The sequence below is a fragment of the Phodopus roborovskii genome, unplaced genomic scaffold (assembly GCF_943737965.1).
Source record: "Phodopus roborovskii unplaced genomic scaffold, PHOROB, whole genome shotgun sequence".
In the NCBI taxonomy this organism is placed as follows: Eukaryota; Metazoa; Chordata; class Mammalia; order Rodentia; family Cricetidae; genus Phodopus; species Phodopus roborovskii.
The window spans coordinates 4605656-4626234 of NW_026126416.1; the positions used below are offsets into that span (position 1 = coordinate 4605656).

The 20579-nt window shown below is 45.6% G+C and overlaps 1 non-coding gene across 1 annotated transcript; it reads left to right on the forward strand.

Annotated features, from left to right (window-relative positions):
- Nucleotides 1–8377: 8377 nt before the first annotated feature.
- Nucleotides 8378–8484, forward strand: LOC127221668 (U6 spliceosomal RNA). Its single transcript, XR_007834466.1, has one exon. It is a non-coding gene; the product is annotated as a U6 spliceosomal RNA (small nuclear RNA).
- Nucleotides 8485–20579: the final 12095 nt, after the last annotated feature.

Here is a 20579-nt window from a genome sequence, read left to right on the forward strand (position 1 = left end):
GGCCCTGCCTTCTGAGTGCTGGGATTAAAAGGCATGCTGGTCTAAACGTCATTCTTGAAACTGAGACTCTCAGGCCAGGAGGTGTGGTGTACACCTTTAATCAGAGCTCTGGAGATACAGAGGCAAGCAGATCTCCACAGTGAGTCCAAGGCCAGTCTGTCAGCGTCATGCAGTGAGACTCTCTCAAACAAGCAAATCCTAAACACCTTAACATATGAAAGTCAATAAAACTGATCTGCCAGGCCAGCAAGATGGCTCAGCAGGCGAAGGTGCTAACTGGCCATCCTTCTTCGGCCGATAATTCCCTTTTCAATCTCTCTCTCTCTCTCATACACACACACACACACACACACACACACACACACAGTAAGCGTGTGTCACAACATGTGGCAGCTGTACTCAATTCTCTCCTTGTTTCATGAGTCAGACTTAGGTCATCAGGGCTGACGACCAAGCGTCTTTATCCTGAGTCAGGGTTGCCACTAGGCCCAGGTCACCCACATTTTATTAATGAAGTAGGAATATTTTTCTTTGTGCAATAAATTAATTCCACGATCAAGTCGATCTCCCTGAACTCATAGCCTGGTATACAGAACGAATCCCAGGGCAGCCAAGGCTGGCTACACAGAGAAATCTGGTCTTGAAAAATAAAACACAAAATAGTACCCACTTATCTGTAGGCCCCATTTAGAGTGGAGTATTTCCCACAGCATTGCCAACTGGAGTTCTGATCACCGTATCGATGTCTAACTCAGCAGACTCCAGAACCCGCACCCAGTGTCACTAGCTAGCACATCTCTCTCCATGGATAGAATCAAACAGAAACATGTGGACACTAGCCTCTGGAGTCACAATGATTAGCAGCGTTTACATCCGGCAGAGAAAGAAAAAAAAAAAAATCCTTTAAGAACAGCCGGAGGGAAGCGACTGCCAGTCTGTAACTGGCCCTGAGATTTCTGGAACTGCCTCACCCACTTTGTGTCTTACTACACAGTGCCACATTTCCAGGAGGGAAAAGGCTCTGACACCTGATGAGTACTTGCTCCCGGCCAGGAAATCCATAGGCATGCCCTTCCAGTGCCCACATGTGCCGAGACTCAAGTAACTCACAGAGACGCATTAACCTATACACAGTCTCGCTGATTGACAGGAAGCGCCCAATGTGTAGCCAGATTCCTGTGAGCAGGTGTGTACCTTGAGGCGGCTAAGAGCCAGGACTAGGAAAAAGACACCGGAGTCACATCTGATACTGTTCGGGCGCTAAATATAGCGATGCGAGGGAAAGGGAGAAGACAGGCTAGCTCCTTCCCACTGACCGAAGACACGCTGAAAAGCAAGGCAGCTTCGTCCCTGTCTGCACAGTTGCAGAAGTCCACTGAGCCAAGGCTCTGACAGTCAGTGACTGACCTGAGTCTGTTTTACTTCATTTATTTATTTTCTTTATTGATTATGCTGTGCTCCCGTGGTTTTTGAAGCGGGAACCCTGCAATCAGCAGGGTGGTGTCACTGTATACACAGTGTGTAAATAAGTAACGCTAATGAATGGATACAGTTCTCATTACACTTTAACTTACATCGCTCCACTTGTCCCTCACTTTTGACACTGCAGAGTAGGCGGCAGCATTGCTAACTTTTCCTTCATGTAGAGAGGCGGCGTTGTGGCTGGCTCCAGGTGTCACAGCCGGTACTGACAGGCTGGCAGAGCCGTTAGCTCCGTATATAATGCTTTCCATGCCTTTAATAGACCAATCCATGGGTTTAAGTCACCGGCTTCTAAGTAATGCCGTTGGTGAGTCCCTTACGATTCAGGTTTGTGGAGTCAGGGGTGTAGCTGAGTACGGACGGAACCCTGGATTTGATCCCCAGCACCTCATAAAACCAGATGTGATGGAACACACTTGTAATTCCAGCACTCAGGAGATGGAAGCAAGAGGATCAGAAGCTAAGGCTATCCTTAGCAACATACCATCTTCGTAGACAGCCTTGGCCAAGTGAGACTCTGCCTCAAAATAAGAATTATAAAACATAAGGAAATATCAGGCTTACTAAAAGCATATTATAGCTGGGTGTGTAGGCTCATACCTGTAATCCCAGAATTCAGAGGAAGCTGGAGGTTCCCAGGTTGAGTATAGCCTTGGCTACGTAAGAAAGTATAAGCTAGCAAGACCCTGTTTCTAAAATAAACTTCTTAATTGGAGAAAAAAAAAGCACATTGCAGGTTTCTGTTTTGTTTTGCAGTGCCGGCAACCACACCAGGCCCTCAAACATCCTCAGAAAGTTCTGTCTACTGCTTTAGTCCAACTCTTGGCCTGCCGAGATAGGCTCTTACTATGTAGCCCAGGCTAACCCGCAATTTACAGTTTTACTGTGTCTTGCCTTTGCTTGCCAAATACTAGGATGACACCACCACCACCACACCAGCTTGTTTTCTGTTTTTGGAGGCACACTCTCCCACACAGAGGCACACACGCACACACGCACACACGCACACACACAAACACACACGTAGGCACACACGCACACACGGTCATTTCAGAGATGGGTAGCTCAGAGGATCAGGGGCTCAGGGTCCAATAAGACTGCTTCAAATTACCCAGCTTTCCTTCCCATCTAGGAAGCCAAACAGGAAACATGTTTTGTTAGAAGCTATGGGCCAGGTTCTGTCTTCTGTTCCTTGCTTATGAATTCTCACTGAGTGACATGTGCCTTCCAGTTGCTAGGAAACACTCCCCATCAAAGACTGCTAGGTACCCACACAGTCAGACATTATCATCATTTTCTGAATTTCTTTGTGTTCTTTTGGTGTGTGTGTGTTTCCGAGACAAGGTTTTACTCTGGAGCCCAGGCTAGTCTTATCCTCTTCCTGCCTTAGTCTCTCAGGTACCGGGATTAGAATCATGTCCTACCACACCCAGCATCGTTTACTGAATTTCTTTGACTGTGCTGTATCTCTTTATTCTTTTTCTCTTTGAAATAAATCATGCTCCAACCTACTTCGTATAGGTAGTTCCTGCTGGGGGGCTGCATCTCATGGGAACGAGTCTGTACATTTGAAGTTGTTCCTTGAAGCTCTGGGCAGAGGCAGAAAACTAGACATGTGCCCGTCAACAAAGATGGCTGAACACACTGTACTACCTTCATCGCTGGGAACATTAGGCTGCTGGAACAATGGGTTCAAGCTGTGCTTATCAGCCACACGTTATTAAATGAAAAGAAGAATCAGAGGAAGAGACAACAATACTACACGTTCTCATTTAGTGATTGTGTGTTGGGGGGCATCAGGGTACACATGTGGAGGGCTGAGGCCAACATCTGGGAGTCTGTTCTCTCATTCTGTGTGGGTTCCAGGGATTAAGCTCAGGTCCAAGATAAGCCATCTTGGGACCGTGTGTGCTTACCTTTATAAAACAACAACAACAATAACAAAAAAGCACTTCCTTTTCTCACTCCAGATCTAAGGGGGTAAACGGGAAGGATGCAGCAAGATGCTCACCAGAAGGCCACTGGCTTCCCACTGGGGAGTATGAGAAGAGAGGAGGCAAGCCAGAAAGAGGCAGGCCAGGAAGACAGGGAAAACGCACCACTGCTAACAATCTAAGGCCAAGGGCATCTCATATTTTGCTTGTTGCTTCTATAAATCCAGAAGATGGGATCTGTAGCTGAATATGTTGTTACCCTCGCAGTTCCCATGGGACACCAGTCCAAGATACCCTTAAGGAGCTCCCCTGCAGAATGCAGTACCAGGACAGGGGATCTGACAACGGAGAGAGGTGGAGTGTGGGTATGCTGGACTCAGGAAGGGTGCAACTCTAGGACAGAGTGGCTCCAGGTATTTTATCACACTGGGACTGGAGGTGGCTCCCAAGTTAAGAGCATTGACTGCTCTTCCAGAGGGGATCATGGTTCAGTTCCCAGCACCCACATGCAGGCTCACAATGATATGTAACTCCAGTTCCAGGGGATCCACATCCTCTCTGGGCTCTGAGAGCACCAGGCATGTATGTGGTAGACAGACAGACATGCAGGCAGAACATCCACTTACATAAAAAACAACAACAACAATTCCTTTTAAAAAAGCATTTCAGGGGCCAGGGATATGGCTCAGGGGTTAAGAGCACTAGCTATTTTCCAGAGGACCTAGGTTCAATCCCCAGCATCCACATGACAGCTCACAACTGTCTGTAACTCCAGTTCCAGGGGATCCAACACCCTCCATACATGCAGGCAAAAACGCCAATGTACGTGTAATAAAAATAAATGAAATTTAAAAAAAAAGATGTCATCATGCTATATGGAATAGCATACAATTAGAAATTCATGAATTGTTTATTTCTGGAATTTTTCATGAACATTTTTGGGTCAACCATGAATAACTGAAACCAGGATTTGAAACTATGTTTAGACAGGCACCACACACAACACATATAATAGGACAGTTAAAAATAAAATCTGAAAGAAAGAAATCAGAGGTCTGGAGAAGACACAAGATAGCTATCAGGAATTTTATCATTATATATATATATATATATATATATATATATCTGCAAAATATACATCTATTGTAGTCACTGCTAGTCAAGAAAAAGCACGCCCCCCCACCGTGTGTGTGTGTGTGTGTGTGTGTGTGTGTGTGTCACTAGGTAGTTAGTGCCCAGGCTGGCCTCAAGCACATGTTCCCGCCTCAGCCTCCTGAGTGCTGGGATCACAGGCACTTATCACCACTCCTGGTTTTACGGAGTACTGCGGATCAAGGATGATCAAGGGTGACAGGAAGTACTCTTCCAGATGGCAGATGAAAAGTAGCAGGACTGGGGGACGGGGGGGGGGGGGGGGGGGGGGAGGGCTCTGGAGGTAAGAGCATTGGCTCTGTAGTCAGGAAGCCCTGAGTGCCAATCCCTGCACCTACATAAAAGCCGGGCATCGCTACACATGCCTCTTCAAAAACGGCCAGCTTCCAGGTAGCGAGAAGCCCCACGCCAAGGCAAGGAGGTAGAGTGATAGAAAAAGACCCTTAAATCTTCTTCCAACCTCCACGTGTCTGTGCACACCCACAAGGTCCTGTGCATGGAACACACTTGCGTGCACACGCACAGGCATGCACACACGCACACACGTGCATGCGCGCGTGCACACACACACACACACACACAAACACACACGCACACGCTCACATAGTGGCCCACACATCGGTTTTTCCAGGGCCAAGGAGTGGCTTGTGCAAAGGAAGTCAAATCTAGTGATTTGCCTCCTCTGTGTTGCGCACGTGACATAACTGTTTCTGAAGATCCGATCGATGAAAGAGGAGAGGCGGTGTGAATGAAGAGACAGGCACCTGGGGAAGAAGATTACAGAGAAGGAGTCTACTACGGGAGGAGCACAGTCGGGAGGGCGTCTCGTGCACCCGGCACCTGCCCTGAGCAGAACACATGTGGAAGAGAGGAGGGAGGGAGGGGAAACCGGCGATGGGGAAGGAAGGATCAGGCTACAAAGGTCTTGCATGTCGCGTAAGAAGTTCAGCTAGTCTTTAAGAAGAGAGAGGGGTCATTAGGGAATTTTAACTGGGAAAGTGATGTGATGAAATTTTAAAGATAAAGATAAAGCATGTGGCAGTCTGGCCGTGCATGAGCCTCACAAGCTCTGTCAGAACAGCAGACCCCTGGCAGAGGCGGCGGACGGAGGTGACCCAGGTAGCTCTGGGCTTTCTGATTGCTGTGCCAGGCTAGGTATGGTTACTGTTTTCCTAGAGGAGTAAATGGAAAAAGCACGCATGTTTCCCGGAGGGTGTGCAGCCTAGTTTTTAATGTCAACTTGAAAGAGCTGGTCATCTAAGAGGAGGTAAGCTCGGTTGAGAAACTGCCTGTTAAGACTAGGCTATAAGCAAGACCGTGGGGTATTTTCTTGATTAATGGTTGATACGGGAGGGCCCAGTGAGTCATGGGTGCTTCCATCCCTGGGCTGGTGGTCCTGGTTGCTCTAAGATGGCAGGCTGAGCAGACCTCGGGGAGGAAGCCAGTGAGCAGCGGCCCTCAGCAGCCTCGGCATGAGCTGCTGCCTCCAGGTTCCTGCCCTGGCGGCCTTTGATGATGAACTGTGATGTAGGAGTGGAAACGAAAATAACCCTTCCCCCCCCCCCAGAGTTTCTCTAGGTTGTGGTGTCTTACCACAGCAATGGAAACATAAAGGCAGAGCAGGTAAGAAAATCCGGTTCTGAGTGTGAATGTGAGGTTGTGGGCCTTTGAGAGAATGTTCAGAAGGGACATGGATTTGGGAAACCACAAAGTACAGGCCATGAAAGCCAGCAATCACCAAGTGTATAAAAGAAACTATCAACCCTCCAGAGACAAGGGGAAGGAAAAAACTATAAAGAAGCAATTAGATAAAAAGTGTGTGTGTGTGTGTTTTGCCTGATGTGGTGCCACACACCTTTAATTCCAGCACTCAGGAAGCAGAAACAGGTGCATCTCCGAGTTTCAAGGCCAGCCTGGTTTACCTGGTAAGTTCCAGATCAGCCAGGGCTATGTGGTGAGACCTCGACCCCCCCCCCCATAGATAGATAAGTAAATGACACGTAAATAACTAATAAAATAGTAAAAATGAAAAGATTGCTTGGTTTTGCATGGAAACAACCGAGAGAGTTCACCGGAGGGAGATGCTTGGAAGCAAAGAGAGACTCAAGCCTTAGCCTCTGAAACCACACTGCCTAGGTTCCAGCACTAACTCTGGCATTTAGCCAGGCAAGCTTCAGAAGGTTAGTGAAATTTCTTTGTCCCTCCATCTCATCCTCTATGAAAGGTACACAGTGACTGTACCTATCGCTCAGAGTTGGCGTGAGAGTTAAGTAAACTGCATTTGTGAAGTGCTTAGAACTTTTTAGCCGTTGGGACAAGGTAATTGTTGTATGAGTGACTGATAGATTGTCACAGTAAGATCAAAGACTAAAGGACCTGAAAATGCCACTGGATTCTGGACTTAGCAATCCATTCTATTTATATTTGAGTAGCTACTAGCTACTATATGTCAAGGCACTAAAGATAGAGTTATGAACGCAACACTGACCTTGCCCTTGACAGATCTAATGTTCTGGTGAGTAGCGGTGGTTAAGTTACCTACGTCTCACACCTAGGGTGCAGGACCATGTCACAGAAACTAATGCACCTGGCAGAGGACTCGCGTCTCCAAGCTGACAGCCCCAGGACCTGACTGAGCCTGACTGGTGCCATAGCCCCCACATCTTACCATTTCTGGGTTGCTGCTGGTGATCTGGAGAACACAAGCTCCAGATTCATGGTGTAGCGCTACTCAGAGAGCAGTACACTGAGCATTGAGTGGGCTCTATACATCAAAACCTCTCCACAGAGGGGCAAGCTAACAAAGCTATAGATTGGCGGTGGCCTTGGCCTGTCAGTGGCAGAGGAGGAAATGTTGATTTAGTTAAATCAAATGTGGTCTTTGGTCAAGTCCTTCTCCAATTCCTGTTTCCCCGGTGACTGCAGTGGCAGTCAATATGAATCTCTCCAGTAAAGGGTTTACATTTGACATTTCTTATTGAACCAAGGCAAATGTAAACTGACTATCAGACGTATACATAGCACATAGCAGACCCTCATTCTATAATAAAAATGATAATGATAATAATGATGATAATAATAAAACCCACCCAGCCGTTGGTGGTACAAGACTTTAATCCCAGTGCCCTGGAGGCAAGAGCGGGCAGATCTCTGTGAGTTCGAGGCCAGCCTGGTCTACAGAGTGAGTTCCAGGACAGGCCCTACACTTAGAAAGAAACCCTGTCTTGAAAAGCAAACAAAAACCAGAATGGATTGTGTTCTCCAATATACTTGAAATTACTGAAGACCAATCAGAGATCATTTTGTGGGGTCACAGTGTTTTGCTAGATGGAAGGAAGAAAGCAGCATTTAAAGTGTCCTTGCAGCCTTTCCTTGATTGGTCTCAGGAATGTGCATCGTGTTGTCTGCCTTTAAAATTTTCTTACTGAGGACAGAACTGAGGGTCTTCATGCATGCTAGAGAAGTGTTCTGCTATTGGCCCAGCTGTTTTGTGTCTTGAGATAGGTATCACCATGTAGCCGAGGCTAGCTTCGAATTTAAGATGCTCCTGGGTAATGAGTCAACTTGCTCAGCTGTAGTATTTTTGGTTATTTTTTGTTTTGTTATGTTTTGTTTTTTTTTAAGACAGGTTTTCTCTGTGTAGCAGTGGCTGTCCTGCAACTTTATCTGTAGACCAGGCTGGCCTGAAACTCACTGAGATCTGCCCCTGTCTCTGCCTCCTAAGTGCTGGAATTAAAAGCATATACCACCACCACCCAGCTGCTTTTTTTTTTTTTTTTTTTCTTTTTTTAAGTTAAAGTGATCTGCTGGTGCTAGATTCGGCAGCACATACACTAAAATTGGAACGATACAGAGAAGATTAGCATGGGCCCTGTGCAAGGATGGCTTGAAAATTTGTGAAGCGTTCCATATTTTTGAATAAATGAATAAAGTGGTTTGCCGGATGTTTTTCGGGTATCACCACTTTATAGGTCTAAGCTCCAAGGATTTCAAAACACAGTTTAAGTATATAAACCATCGCCCCCTCATTTGCAAACAGCAGAGCCCTACCTTTACCCAGGTGGTTCAAATAGAAAGGGAAGAGACTGGGCCAGCTATCAGAGTTGAATAAATAATTGCGCAATAAATTCTCAGGATGGCCGCAAGGGGACAGAACGAGCCGGCTCAGGTTGTTTCTCTTTTGTTCTGATGACCCCTATGAGATGAAACAGCTTGTCTCTTAAGGAGTACCTGGTTCAGGTCTGCTCCCTGGCTATCAGTAGCGCGATCTCTGCAGTGCAAGCCGTGAGCCTCTGTTGGGGCTCTGACTTGTTTACAAGTCTCCTAGTTAGCCAGTCTTGTGGTTAGAAAAACAGGGCCTGCTAAGATGGCTGCCTCTCTTCCAGCTGCCCATGTGCAGAGAGGACAGGAAGGGTCCCCAGGGCTGGGCTCTCTAGGTCCTATCCCCAGGATTAACAGATTAGAAGTCTCCAATTAAGTGCATTTGTTTGTAAGAACTGAAGAATGCAGCACCAGCATCAAGGAATCAGGAAGGTGAATGTTAAAGGGCCCCTGGAAGCCTGGGAGTCTGAATGTTATTAAAGGAGAAAAGAGGGCCTGTGAGCTTGCCCCCCACCTCTGCCAATCTGGGTTCGATCCCCAGGACCCACCTGAGGAAAGAAAAACACTGACTCCTGCAAGCTGACCTCTGAACTCTGAACACTTGAACCCCTCTCGATCAATAAATACTCATAATTTTTTAAACAGCAAAAGAGAAAAATAATCACTGGGCAGAGGTGGGTGGGCAAAAAAGAAAATAAAAAAGTCAAAGCGTTTGACTATATACAGAAAATCAAATAAATGCAGGGACTAAACAGCTGCGGATATTTAAACTCAGGGCAGGGACAGAACAGGGTATCTGTCTGGGTCCAGCAGGAGATGGGTGAAGGGAGGGATCAACGATCCTGCCCACTGGATTTCAGACAGGCAGACAACTAAAACGGACACTTCGGGTTCCCATAATTCCCATTTTATTCATTGTTGATGACGTTATCATCATTAGTCTTATGGAACCCAGTCTCCTGATCCGCCTACCTCCGCCTCCAGTGCTAGGGTTACAGACACATGAATTGGCAACTCACGTTGTGTGTGAGAGTGAGTGAGATCCAGGACAGCACAGTGGCTCCCGTCACGAACCTACCCAGTTTTCTATGTAACACAATCATCCTACGATGGTTGCTTCTCTAATCCTCTTGAGATTAGGGGTGTGTGTCCTGTCTACATGCGTGTCTGTGGACCACATATGTGTAGCACTTCTAGGGTGAAAAGTGGCTATCAGATCCCCTGAAATTGGTTGTGAGCTACTATTATAGGTGCTGGGAGTCGAACCCAGGTCCTCTGGAAGAACAGTCAGTGTTCTTAACTGCTGAGCCATCTCTCCATCCCTGCTTTGTCCTTATTTCTGAATATTTCTTAAAACTACCTCAAACCCTCTTTGTAAAAGATGACAGTAAACATATTGTACAAACAATATACTTACAGCACAGTACCTATGGTCAAGAATGACTTTATATGTGTAATAACCCATGTTTCTTTCAGTTTACTGATGTGAATTTCTTTTCTTGCTCCCTTTCTTTCTTTCTTTCTTTTTCTTTTTCTTTTTCTTTTTTTTTTTTTTTTTTTGAGACAGGGTTTCTGTGTAGTCCTGGCTGTCCTGGAACTCACCTCACTCTGTAGACCAGGCTGGCCTTGAACACACAGAGATCCAGCTGCTTCTACCTCCTGAGTGCTGGGATCAAAGGTGTGCGCCTCCGCCACCACCACCCAGTTGATGTGAATATCTTAAGACTTTTATTATTTATTAGAACTTCATCTGCAGGCTCCTGGGTTAGTTAAAGAGCGAATCATACCATTGGAAAAGTCCTGACTGAGTAAAGGAATAGGCTAAGGAAAGTAGCATATATTGGTACGCTGTAACGTTATGCAGACATTAAAAAAATAACTTTCATGAAAAGTTTTAACCACTGGGGGGGGGGGGACTACTTACATACGCCAGTGAAGAAAAGAGGTCCCAAAAAGTGTTCTTTCAGCGACATTGGAGAAGATTCGGCCGGCCAGGTCTGCTGGTCCTCATTTGCAATCCCTGTACCTGAGGGGGGGGGGGCCGGGAGGGTCAGGAGCTATCCCTCCTCTGAGCAGTGACCTTTACAGTGCAGGAGTATGAAGGTTATTTATCACAACCATCAAAACCGAATAAAATACACGTAGAATCTTTGAACAGAATATAACGCTTAAACACTGCTACTACATGGCAAAAATCTTCCTTCACACACACACACACACACACACACACACTACACAAACACAATATGTATATTGACCCATAAACATCCAAACCTAAAACATCTGGCTTACCAAGAAGAGCTCCTCTGCTAATTCTTATGATTTATTTTAATTATCTTTACTTACATGTGTGTGCGTCTGCATGAGTAAATGCCACACGTGTTCAGTGGGGCCAGATTCTGGACAAGGCAGGAAGTCAGATGAGGATATTGGATCCCCTGGAGTTGGGGTTACAGGTGAGTGTCACCCTCCCCCACCCCCAGTGGCTGCTCTGAGGAGCAAATTCAGGTCATCTGCATGAGCAGCAAACATTCCTAACTGCTGAGCCATCCATCTGTCCCCTGCCAGACCGACCCTCTGCTCTGCTACTTATTGAGGAAGCACCTTCACAGTCAGTTAGAAGGTGCTACTCCACACATCCGCCAGGCTTGACAAAGCAAATTAACATTGCGGCAGAAGCTCACAAGCCATTGTGTGACCAGATCTGTTAGCTTCCCATCACATAGGGAGATTCGGAGCACAGTCCTGGCCACGGAACACTGTGGAGCCCAGTGGCTGATGGGAACGGAAAAGACTCCCATTGCCCGACACTGCTGTGGAATTCCATAAATTGTAGTAAACAAATATCCACTAAGAAATTATGACTTGTGGTGCAGAGGGCTTTGGAAGGACAGCGTACCCTGTGAAGGTGTGAAGCAGGCCCAACACCCTCTTCTCCCTTTCCACTCACTCATGCAGCTCAAGTGGCCTGGGTTATTTGGCTTGGAATTTTGATCTTCAGACTGTCGCCATACCCGGTGTTAAATTTGCTGTTTACGTACATTCACAAAACCCCTTAAGCCACAAAATAGGAACACAGGCTCATGAGATGAACTCAAAGTTTTATCCACTCTATCCCTTTTTTAAAACTAAATTTTAGATTCTCATTTATACATATGCCATCTGTGTAAGGGTGCGTGTGGATGCCAGGCCCCTTGAACTAAAGTTAGGGGCGGTTGTGAGCCATCTTATTGAGTGATAGGATCTCAACTCGGGTCCTCTGGAAAAAAACAGCAAGCATTCTTAACTACTGAGCTATCTTGCCAGCCCCTAATCTATCCTTAAAGATAGAACTGATCAACTGTAGTAGTTCATACTTATAACCTTACTACTTAAGAGTAGGAATAGGAAGACTGAGGCAGGAAGGTGGCATATTCCAAGTTCCTGGCTAGTCTAGGCTACAGAATACAACCTTTTTTTTTTTAAGGGGGTGGAGAAGCTAACTGAATATATCTAAATATGCCATGTCTGCTAATCACCTTCATTTATTTGCCTGCTTGCTCAATTATTTATCTGTTTGTTTGTTTTGAGGCACGGCCCCACTATGTAGTCCTAACTGGACTAGAACTTAACTACATAGACCAGGCTGGCCTGGAACTCTGCGGGGATTAAAGGCATGGGCCACCATGCCTAGCTACAAGAGATTGAGACAGTTTACAAGAGCAGCGAGCCCATTCCAGCTCACAATCTGCTCTATTTCAGTGTGAGCAGCGGAGGGTAACATAGACATTTCCAGAGTAGTCTTCACCCCTCTACACCGAAAATAGCAACTAAATTGTCTCAAATCCCAGGCTATTAGTCACCCCCTTCCAAGAGGTGTAGTATAATATTACTGCTTACAGCAGGGGAGAGAACATTCAGTCCTGAAGAACCAGAAAGGGTTTTGTCGGATTCTTCTTTACTTTGTAGTTAAATTAAGTAACAGTTACTCTGAATGACTAAGTATTGGCCTTTAGGTGTCCATGTAGGTTCTGCCCAGAGTACCCAGTACAGAAGAAGCAGCTGATCCTATTGGCTTAGTAAGAGGCATCAAATGCATGGACAGAGTTGTCAGTGGAACTTCTCACTGAAAAGGACAGAGAATAAAGGTTCCATCATCAGGCCACGATGAGCTACTTTGTAACTAACACTGTTGGCTCTCCTCTGCAATGCATCCCTCAGATCAGGATGCTTCAGGCTGACATACTTTCTTCTGCTATTGTTCTGAGATATTGGGATTCTAGGTAGCTCCAATATGTTCAGAAATACACTCGCGTGTATCCTGTCGTCCACAATAGGCATTTGACAGGATTTTAGGTGTGATGAGATGGCATTCACCACAGGCTTGACATACCCAACGTCTATCGTAAGAGATGACCTCTAGGATACCCGTCAGCCATGCCTAGATCCATCTGAGGGATGACTTTTATTTTTATTCTTATTAAGTTTACAAAAGCATACACTTTACAGAGATGGATAGTTCTGCAATTCAGTATTGGGGAAAATAGCATGGGTTGGGCCCGAGGCATGCCTAGCCTAACATGGAGAGAGAAATAGGAGGGTCAGAAGAACAAGATCGCCCCCTGCTACATAGCAAGTTCAAAGCCACCTGCTCTAGGGGAAAACAAAACAACAAAAATCACTCCCTGATCACTATCTACTTCCCATTTCTCAAAGAAACTGTTTTTTCTTTTCTTTTTCCCATTGTAGCAGGCCGATTATTTTTCATTCTTTAAAAATTTTTTTAATCACACACACACACACACACACACGTTTTCGTGTGCCACAATGCTTGCATGGCGGTCAGAGGACCATTTGTCTGAAATCCAATTCTCTCCTTCCCCTATGCAGATCCTCATCTGTTATTTTTCACTCTTAGGGAAAAAACATCATATAAAAATCCAGTCCAATCTATCTTATTTGGTAGGCCTGCTGTTGCCTCCTTAACACGGTCAGCTTAACCAAGATGGGGGTAAAGTCACATGGTGGCAAACCACACAGAGTTGTCACTCCTAGGTGAGTCCATCTGGCATACACCCTTTTCCTAAATAAGAGTTGAATTCAAGCTGCATACCTGGTATCTGAACTAATATCATCTGAACACTCAGTGAACTTACAAATCCTAAAATACAGTGTTACAGCTTCAGCTTTTGGGGCGAGAACTCAGAGTTAAAACATCTTGCCATTTGGAACCTTTATGGGTTCACTTCTTAGTCTCAACTGGGAAATGTCTATTCCTTGCTTAATTCTATTATTCTCTCCTTTCTGGCAGAGCAGGTGACCAGCCAGACCAGGACAGAGACTTAGGAGAAAACTTTTAAGCTAACATGCTTGAGTCTGAAGCAAGTGGACTGAATTCCAATTCCAGAAACCAGCCTTCTCAATGGAGCAAAACAGCATGAGAAACGTTATCCATACCAGAGAGACATGAGTCTTTGGAAGACTGAACATCATAACTAGTTTGTGTGTGTCGCAGATGGGAGCGGACAACCTGGAATTCTGGAATTCTTTTACCTCTTAGCCACTTAAGGCCCGAGCAGGATTCTCCAGGCTTGGAGAAGGAGGAACACAAGTAGGTCAAAAGCAGAACGCAAAAGAGCTCTGTGCTATCTCAGTTAGGAACAGATATGTTTGGAGACCCAGCAGAAATGGCAGCCACCAAATCACAAAGAAAAGGATCATGGGGAGGGGCCTTGAATCATGCATTTCATGGAGTTATCTGATTCAAACTAGGTCTGAGAAATGGAAAGTTCCGGCAGGCCGTGGTGGCAAACACTTTTAATCCCAGCACTCAGGAAGCAGAAGCAGGTGGATCTCTGTGAGTTCCAGGCCAGCCTGGTCTACAGAGCAGAGTTCTAGGACAGGCTCCAAAGCTACACAGAAAAACGCTGTCAGGAAAAACCAAAACAAGAAAAAAGAAAAGAAAAGAAAATCAGGTTCTCAGGGCTTTCATCTGAGCGGAATGGTGGAGGCCAGTGGAAAATTCCCAGAATTAGAATTTCCAGCCGTACTTTCTCAGCCAGTGAAAAGTCTCTAGTGTCATCAACCGTGCAGGCCTTAAGGCAGAGAGAAGGAAGCTGTGGCGTGCTCCCAGACCTAACCAGGGAGGCTCTTGAGTTAGATCCACGGTTAAACCAGGGAGACTCTTGAGTTAGATCCACGGTTACCTTGGTCAGGCATTTTGCTGTGTTGCATGCCTGTTCTGCAGGAATACAGTCTGTCCTTCTGCCTGGAAGGTCAGACTGAAGGTCAGACTGTGTCTGGGAGACAATAGTTGAGAAAGGGTGGAGACAGACAGGAAGAAGAAAAAGGCTCCAGAGACAGAGGCCCTGCCTGACCCTATTGAGCACACGAGAGCCAGAAGGTTTGTTTACGGGTGGGCTTCTGCACACGTTAGATTATTAAGGTCTCTGCAGAGAGACAGACAGAAGGCAGAGAGTCTTAGTCAGACTGTAGGTGGGACTAAGTTTATACACAGCAAGGGAGCATTTTGTCACCCAAGTGAGCAGATAAAATGGAGAAGATGGGACTCCGCCCCCCCCCAAACGGGTGACCTCCATAAACCCAGGGAAAGCTGGGGTATGTAGTCTCAGTCACCACACCTAATTACGCGCCCTTTAAGTTTATCAAGCCATACTGTCTTAGGTAGGGTTTCCGTTGCCGTGAGGAGACACTATGACTACAGCAAATCTTAGAAAGAAAACATTTAGCTCACTTACAGTTCAGAGGTTCGCTCCATTATCATCGCGGCAGGGGCATGGCTGCGTGCAGGCAGACGCGGTGCCGGCTACATCTTCATCAGAAGGCAACAGGAAGAGGACTGTGATACTAACTAGGTGTTTTCTTGAGCAAGACCACCTCCACGGTGACGGTGACAAGCTTCCTCCCACAAGGCCACGCCTCCTAAGAGTGCCCCTCCCTATGAGTTTACGAGGGCCAATGACATTCGAACTCACACACACACACACACACACACACACACACACACACACACACACTGTTTTAGTTTTCAAAAACCCAGAGTTGGCTCAGGGGTGAAGGGTTTGCTAAGGTTGAGGACCCAGGTTCAAATCCCTAAACCCCCTGTCAAGCAGGGCCTGGTGGCGCCATGTAAGACGTAGTGCTCCTCCCATGAGATGAGGCAAAAACAGGAGAGTATCCAGAAGTCCTTGGGTCCAGCTAGCCTGGCAGATGCACCAGCAAACAGTACAGAGACCCTATTTCAAACACGGTGGAAGGTGAGGGCCCACGCCAGAGGTTGTCTTCCAGTTTTCTGTGGCACGAGCAGACCTTCATTATTTAGCCCTGACTGGGCTGGAACTTACTGTGTAGATCCTGGAATTCACTGTGATCCATTTGCTTCTGCCTCCTGAGTAGGGAGATAAAAGACATTCATCACCACACCACACCCAGAGATAAAAGGTTTTAGTGTTTCTAATTGGATATTCATTGTATGAAACCCCATGGCATGATGCAATGGCTAAGAGTCTAGTACAGTCCTAGATGACAGTAACAGGGTTATTGTTTCCCATCTAGTCCTCTGTGGATTCCGTCCCAAGTCAGCCTACATCAGGAAGATAGACTAGAGTCTAGGATGTTCTCAACCAGAAGGGTCACAAACTCAGACACAAGGTCAATCATGGGAAAAACGATGAGACTGATATTACTCCAAAAATTGCTTTCTGGGCCTGGAGAGATGGCTCAGAGGTTAAGATCACTGGCTGCTCTTCCAGAGAACCTGAGTTCAATTCCCAGCACCCACATGGCAGCTCACAACCATTTATAATGAGATCTGGTGTCTTCTTCTGGCACGCAAGCACACACATACATGGAGGCAGAATGCTGTATATATAATAAATAAATAATTCACTCCCTTAAAATACTCCTGAGTTTATTTTTGATGACTTTCCTAAACTTCTCTGTGAGGTCAACCAATATATTCTGTACACTGCAGACAAATAAAGTGGAGAAAGAATACAACAAGTTTATTGACAAAGCAGATATGTTCACGAATGCAATGCGGTTTTGTTTTGTTTTGTTTTTCAAGACAGGGTTTCTCTGTTGCTTTGGACTGGAGCCTGTACTGGAACTCAGTCTGGCCTCAAACTCACAGAGATCTGCCTGTCTCTGCCTCCAAGTGCTGGGATTAAAGGTGTGTGCCTCCTGGATGCTCCCACATTACCATGGTCACACACTGCACATTATGCTCACTGTGTACAGAGTGACTCCCAGTACAGCCAAAGCTACACAGTAAACCTGACTCAAAAAACCAACCCCATCAACCAAAAAAGTAACAAATAAAGTACATGCATTTTATAAATTGTAAACACATATTGTAATGTATCAAATAAATGAGGAGACCTTTAAAAATACTTACAAAAGTCCTAAATAAATGTTCACAGACTTATTTCAAACTCTGATGTAGTTAGGAAAAGCTAGATCTCATTCTTTTATAATGTATTTCTATTTTTAATGTTACATTGACTTCGGAGCGACTGAGTCTGAGTGTGTGTTTATTAGCCATGGCACTTGTGTGTTGCAGTCATAGGACAAGTTGCAGGATTGAGTCTCTGATTTTACTACGTGGGTCCTGGGGAACCAGCTCAAGTTGCCAGGCTTGACAAGTGTCTGAGCCATCCACCCATGCTATTACTAATAGGTACCAGTGGGTACCTCATACACATGTTTATTCCGATCATCCGCATCCCCACCCTCCATCATCTCCTCTTGTCCTCGTCCCAATCCGAGGTTCCCTTCTCTCTTTCTAATTCCCCTTCAAGTTTATGTTGTTTGTTTGTTTTGTGACCTATTGAGTTTGCTGAGGGCTGCTTGCAGGAGTATGGGTGAAGGGTTATTTACAGGACCGTGAAGGTAGTCACAACCATGGGGATGATCAAGTGTACAGTAGCTAGGTTTGGAGGGATGGATCATTGGTTAGGAGCACTACTTGCTCTTAAGGAGGATCGGGGTTCAATCCCCAGTACTCACATGGTGACTCACAATCAAAGGGAACCAGGGAAGAACACGATGCACATGCATTCAGACAAAAAACACTCATATACATAACACGATGCACATGCATTCAGACAAAAAACACTCATATACATACAATTAAAAAAAAAAAAAAAAACAGGTCTGGAGTGGTCACATCATTGCTGAAAGACAGCATTCCCAGTGGCCTCCATCTTTTTATAATCTACAAAGGAATACACAAAGTTCATTATATGCCATGATATGAGAATATTAGCTCCCAGGACCTCATCGTTACTTAAAAACTTCAGGTTTTCAAAAACTGTTTAATGCTGCTGCAGAAGAATAAGAGCAGGAGCTGCCACTGAGCATTTTCTTACATGGCAGACAATAAGCTCTCACTCAGGCTTAAGGAACTTAAGTCTATATGACCCTTGCTCTAATCCTAAACTTACTACATCTTCCCATACCTGATCATGTTTGTTGGCTGAGCTTTTGTAGGTTTTGCTTTCATTTGTATCTTATTTACTGTTTGAATGTTCTGCCGGCAGATAGGGCTGCTCCCTGCTTGTCTGCCTGGTGCCTGTGGAGGTCGGAAATGGGTATCAGATCCCCAGGAACAGGAGTTCCAGGCGGCTGTGAGTCATGGTGTGGGTGATGGGAATCAAACCGTTTTCTTTGCAAGAGCAGCTGCTGCTCTTACCCCCTGAGCGCTCTCTCCAGCCCGGATTTTGTTTTTGACTGTTGTTTGTTGGCTTTGTTCCTCTCAGCTCTAAGAGTGAAGGCTTGGTCACCTCTGCTGTGGCTGTAGGTTCAGAATCCAAAACAGTAGATGCTCAGTAAATATTTGATACAGGAAGGAGAACCTGGGGTGAGGTGCAAGCTGGGCCCCCAAGGCCCTAAGAGAAACCGGTTGTTCCTGTTCCATTAGCAACGCCTTGCAGAATTTGCACAAGGAGTGAGTGGATGAACCTCTGAGAAGGCCTGTCAATCTCATGGGCACCCGGGAGTCACCTCGGGTGGGCTCTTCCTATTTCAGAGGCTTATCCCCAAGGTCTGAGTCCGGGTTTAAAATTACATTCTCTTATGAGGTTTTAACACCTCAAAAACATCAGACTCTACTTAACACCTTCCCCGTAAAAAGGACATCTCCTTGGGGAAGGAAAAAAAAAAAAAGAAGAAACAAAATAAAGTTAGTGGAAAATTTCAGTTTCTCTCTGTGTCTGATAAATAGAATCTTTAAGACAGTTATAAAATGTCAATGCCTGGAATAGTCTCCTGGTGACTATAAAATAGCTCAGCCTTTTCACCAGGCTGGAGACAGCCCGCAGCTATCACTGTGGACAACGGGGGTCAGAAAAGCCGCCACTCTGTGTACAACTGCCGTCCATTATAATCCATTAGCTTTATAATTCTCTCGGCACGTTATACACGTGTGTACACGTAATCAAACCCAGCGCCCCTGCATGCTAGGCAACCACCGAGATCCGGCTTCTGTCTCCCGGTCCTGGGATGACTGGAACGCACACAGCCTGCCAATCAATGCCAACTTTAGGAACAGGGCCGTGACAGTTTGGCCTGCGCTCCCATCTCCCTTGCCAACTTCCAAAAGGATGACTCCAGAACAGTTAACTGTTGCATGTAGGACTTCAAGCAAGATGGACTCTGGCTGGTCCCTCTGTGATACTAAAGTTCTCACGGACGGAGGGAAGCCGTGTAGACTCCACAGATAACCAAGCACACATTGAACCCAGCGCTTACTAATTAAGGATTTTACATCAATTTTTTTTTTTTTTTTTCTTTCTTGTAACCAGTCATGGTGGCTCTATCTGTAATCCCAGTACATGCAAGGTTGAGACACCAAGATTGTCATGAGTTCAAGGTCAGCCTAAGCCACAAAGTGAGACGAAGGAAGGAAGGTTGGCAGGAAGACAAAAGTAAAGCCTAGCTATAGATACAGCTCAGTGGTAGAGCACCTGTCTACCATGCATAAAACCCTGGGTTCAATCCCCAGCTCTGACAAAAACATCACCTCCCTTGATTCCTTTTTAGGTGCAACAAAAAACCCAACATTTAATTTGAGAATTCAACCAATCAGATGTGATAGCACAAGTCTTTAATCCTACCACTCAAGAAGCAGAGGCAGTTGGACATCTGTGAGTTTGAGGCCAGCTTGGTCTACATAGTTGAGTTCTAGGAGAGATGGCTCAGTGGTTAGGAACACTCACTGGTCTTCCAAAGGTCCCAAGTTCAGTCCCCACACAACCACATGATGGCTCACAAATATCTGTAACGAGAGCTGGTGCTCTCTTCTGGCCTGCAGGGATGCATGCAGAGAGAACACAGTATACATAATAAATAAATTTTTTTAAAAAAGAAAACAACAGGAATGAGTAGGAAAGCAAAGAATGAAAACCAGCTAATCGAATTCAACTGTTGCCCACGGGTAGTAGTATTTCTTATGCCCTAAATGAGCTTGCCCCTGTAGAACAGGATCTGAACCCAAGCAGCTCTTTGTCACCTGCAGCATAAGATCCAATCAGTTACCCAAGCTTAGTTCTTGGGCTCCAACCAGGACAGGAGAATACCCTCGAGGGTTTTAAAAATACATGTATGAAATGAGAATTTGTGAAGAAGTTAGAAAAACACATTTGACTAGTCCAAGGCAGATCGAACTCTTGTGGCCAAGAATTGTATTTTCTCAAGGGCCCCGATCCATTCTTTTGTACCCTAAAGTTTGAGCAATTTTGCCTTGAAATGATAACCTTTGGGAAGGGGGAATGTGTAACATGGTTTTCGGCAACTTATGACCCATTTCAAATGGTTAGCATGTGGGAAAATATGTCAGGACCCCCAAAGTAGTAATACAAAAATATTTCAAGACATATTTTGCTCTTCAAACCATGCTTCAGGTTTGATTTT